General features: G+C 24.1%; 1 long non-coding RNA gene across 4 annotated transcripts; it reads right to left on the bottom strand.

Moving 5' to 3' along the window:
- Positions 1-2,485: 2,485 nt before the first annotated feature.
- LOC146723281 (uncharacterized) lies at positions 2,486-3,921 on the bottom strand. Of its 4 annotated transcripts, XR_014924640.1 has the most exons (4): positions 3,475-3,921; positions 3,326-3,385; positions 2,658-2,706; positions 2,486-2,573 (listed from the first exon to the last, which is right to left on the bottom strand). It is a non-coding gene; the product is annotated as an uncharacterized LOC146723281 (long non-coding RNA). The 4 variants fall into 4 exon arrangements; XR_014924639.1 differs by having other exon boundaries at positions 2,658-3,385; XR_014924641.1 differs by having other exon boundaries at positions 2,664-3,385.
- Positions 3,922-4,159: the final 238 nt, after the last annotated feature.

Here is a 4,159-nt window from a genome sequence, read left to right as displayed (position 1 = left end):
TGTAGGAAGAATCTATGCGATGAAAGACGAAACTTTGCGAAAAGGAGAGAAAATCTTCTGCAATTTTATTTCACATTAAAGATTATGATAATTATAATAATATATGAATCTAAAGTGTATAGACAGGCAATAAGAGCCGAATCGCGGATGACAGTGCGTTATCCATCGATGGAATTAAATATCAAGTATAGAGATTATTCAAATTTTAAGTCTTGGCTGTGACCAAGTAAATTTTGGTGCTTTGTGCACAGGTTTTTAATTCTAACGAAAAAATTAGTTTTGTTGGGATAACGCTCTGTCATCCGCGATTCGGCTCTTATTGCCTGTCTATACATTTTAGATTTATATTTAATATTATAGAGCCTTGTTAAACTCTTAATATAATAATATAATTTGAACATTTTTTTAACAATTACATAATTCTAACTATGATATTTAAAATAGAAGAATTTTCTCAGAGAAAAAAATAATTTATTTTTCTTTTATTTAATTATATTTGTAAAAGAGAAATGACAAATCAATGAATTTTTTTAATAGTGTGACTAATATAATTGATTTTTTAAAAATGGATGAACAATCAAGAGAAAGTTATGAAAATTAAAAACAATTGAAAAATATCACAAAACGCGAAGGAAATCGAGAAACAATCTGAAAAGAATTATCGCGATAAATAGAAATGAGATAATAAATTCTAGCGAATATATGTGATTCATTATTAAGTATTATATTTATAAAATAATATATAATATTCACATTTCCTGCGGGGAAAGTAATTATCACATTTTTAAAGAAAAGATTCAGTTCTCCCAAAGTGATCGATAGTTAATTAATTTTTCTGCATTATAAAAAATTTTTCAGAATTTACGCCTGCTGTCAAAAAACTATAAAATAATAAAATAACTCATTTTCGCATATGTGAGCATAGTTTCTATCACTTTTTTTTCAGTAATTTGCAAAATTCAATTTCTTAGCTATATCAGGTTTTTAATTTTTTGCGATCCGTTAGGCTTATAGTAAGAATGAAAGAGTCTATATTTATACTCTGTCCGTACGTTGCTGTCAGATATCTATTCATGGTGTCGAGAGTTGCGTAATTCATCATACCCACGGTGCGTTATGCAACTAACATTAGAGCGCATGTATCTGGAATGCGCATAATGAAAATGCAAATACAAGTTAATCGCCCTGTCTCGATATCAGGATCAAGGACTGAGTCATGAACTCTAGTTGTTGTTCCGAATTATCATGGTTCTGTATTTTATATGATAATGCAACATACATGTCAATTACGCAGCACATTAAAGTTCTGATATATATCATCGATGCCAAACGTACTTTAAAAGCTAATACTCTGTTAAAATCAAAAATGTATTTCAAAAAGTATACCTATATAGATAAAAATTAAAAATATTAATAATTTTAACGAGAGATATATTTTTTCTGACACATAAATTTTCGTAATATGCATATGCAAATCCTACAGTTTGAAACTTTATTTCAATAAAAAATTTTAAATCAAACTGCAATATATGTTATAAATTAATAATAATCAAATTAAAAGCTATGGTCTTTTAAATTTTAACAAAAAAATTATAAGTATAAAAAATAAGCTTGTAAAAGTTGGAAATAATCACACATAAATAAAGTCTGTTGTTTATTATATAATTTTTCTTATTTAAATTTATTGTTATCATACATATTTAGCGCTATATAATTTACAAAAATTTCAGATTTTTGAATTCAAAAAATTTTTTTAATTATAATTATTATTATTAATTCTACAATTTACAAGAGCAGTCGGGAGACGCCGCGCGTCTAAAAACTGTAACGTCCGTTGAGTATCGATATTTGTGTTTGTGTCTATTTATTACATAAAACGTGCGCGTGCGTATATGTCTCAAATTTAGCGCGGCGTCTCCCGACTGCTCTTGTAAATTGTAGAATTAATAATAATAATTATAATTAAAAAAATTTTTTGAATTCAAAAATCTGAAATTTTTGTAAATTATATAGCGCTAAATATGTATGATAACAATAAATTTAAATAAGAAAAATTATATAATAAACAACAGACTTTATTTATGTGTGATTATTTCCAACTTTACAAGCTTATTTTTTATACTTATAATTTTTTTGTTCTTTTATTATTTTTAATTTTTGTTTTGTTTTTTATTTTTTATTTATTTCTAATTGTTTTTTATTTTTTATTTTTTATTTTCTAATTTTTTTATTATTTTTTTTTATTTATTTTCTAATTTAAACATTATTTTTTAATTTAAACATTAAAACTTAGTTGGCAGCAGTCGGGAGTTTTTTTTTGTAAAAAATTGTATTATTATTTTCTAATTTTTTTATTTTCTAATTTATTTTTTATTTTCTAATTTTTTTTTTTCTAATTTATTTTTATTATTTATTTTCTAATTGTTTTTTATTTTTTATTTTTTTTTTTAATTGTTTTTTATTTTTTATTTTTTATTTTCTAATTTTTTTATTATTTTTTTTTTTATTTATTTTCTAATTTATTGCTGTTCTTATGCTGTTTCTTCATTCTTTTGTCTCTCTGCTTCTTCATCCTACACATGTAAAAGTTTTTATTATGTAATATATATATTACAATGTATATAATATAATAATAATAATAATAAAGACACACATACACTCACCATGTGACTGCAATGTTCTATATTCTTTCCAAATATTTTTCTGCTACAATTTTTTTAATTAATATAATATAATATAAATAGAGAGATAAATAAAAAAAAATAGCTAGATAGATAGATTGATAGATAGAGAGAGACAGATGACAAAGACAGATGACAACAATATCTTATATCAAATACGTAAACTTGTACGCAGTTATAATTATGGCTTTGACAAATATATTAACTTTCTTATGGCTATATAAGTTTATACATTATGTAATCACAAGTAAGTTTATATATTTGTATAGCCTTAATTATTATTACATATGTGAATAATCTTTTGTAGTAGATAATTGGCTATGTAAGTTAATATATTTGTCTGCATTGCCATAATTATTGGTGCGCTAATATCTTTGTATAACTATAAATATATTTGTATACATATTTTTAATTAATTATATAATTATTATATAATATACAAATAAGAGAAAAAATAACTATATACATTTATACAATTATATATGTGGATATTTATAGCAATGTGGCTACGTAGCAAATTTAATAGCAAATAAGTGGCTACGCAGACAAATATAAATTCATATAGCCATGTTATGACTACAACAGATTAATTATATTATTAATTATATTATATATTTTTATTAATTATTAATAACAAGATTTACTTGTTTTCTATTATTAATAATGTTTTCTTCTTCAGATATCTTCAAGCGAGTATCTTCTTCCTACATATAAATAAAGAAACAATAAATAAATAATAATAACAATATTCTAAATAAAGAAAAAAACAATAAATATAAAAGAAGAAACTTACTCCTTTATTTATATCTTCTTGAGATATATCCATAATAATACACTTCACTTAATATTGTTGTTGACAATAACACGCAACAGGTGACAGCTAACCTTTCCTATCAGTCCCGTCATTATTACTTCGAGATGTATATACCAATGTCACCAACATTCCCTATCCGGATACTACAACGAATCTCATTGGTGAATCATTTTTCCTCTTAGGTTCACACAGCAGCCAATGAGAGACCGTATTGACGAAATAATACTCATTTTTCACTTTTTATTAATAGAATAAATAACGATAATAATACGCTTTAAACCTTCCTTGATTAATAAGAAACTTATGTTCCAAAGTTGATATAAAACTATGCAGTAGTTATCGAGAATTAAGGTCACGACCGATCCGGGCTCGATGAAACGCATACTTCCTCTCTTTTCGCCAACCTACGGTTGGCAGCAGTCGGGAGAAAAATATAAATTAATGGAAAATAGAAATATTTGGCTGAATTATCAACAATATTTTTAACAACTTTGATATATACCTATATTTATATATACTCAATAAATTATACATTATATAATGAATTACTATTATAACATATGTATATTTATTACTAAATAAATTATATACTAAGTAAATTATATACTAGATGAGTAAATTTTCTTTTGCCGGTTAGATTTCGTAAGAATCACTGACAGTAAGT

Source organism: Nylanderia fulva, unplaced genomic scaffold (assembly GCF_048542155.1).
Source record: "Nylanderia fulva isolate GAGA-0341 unplaced genomic scaffold, ASM4854215v1 Scaffold21, whole genome shotgun sequence".
Lineage (NCBI taxonomy): Eukaryota > Metazoa > Arthropoda > Insecta > Hymenoptera > Formicidae > Nylanderia > Nylanderia fulva.
This window is presented reverse-complemented; position numbering and strand designations above follow the sequence as displayed.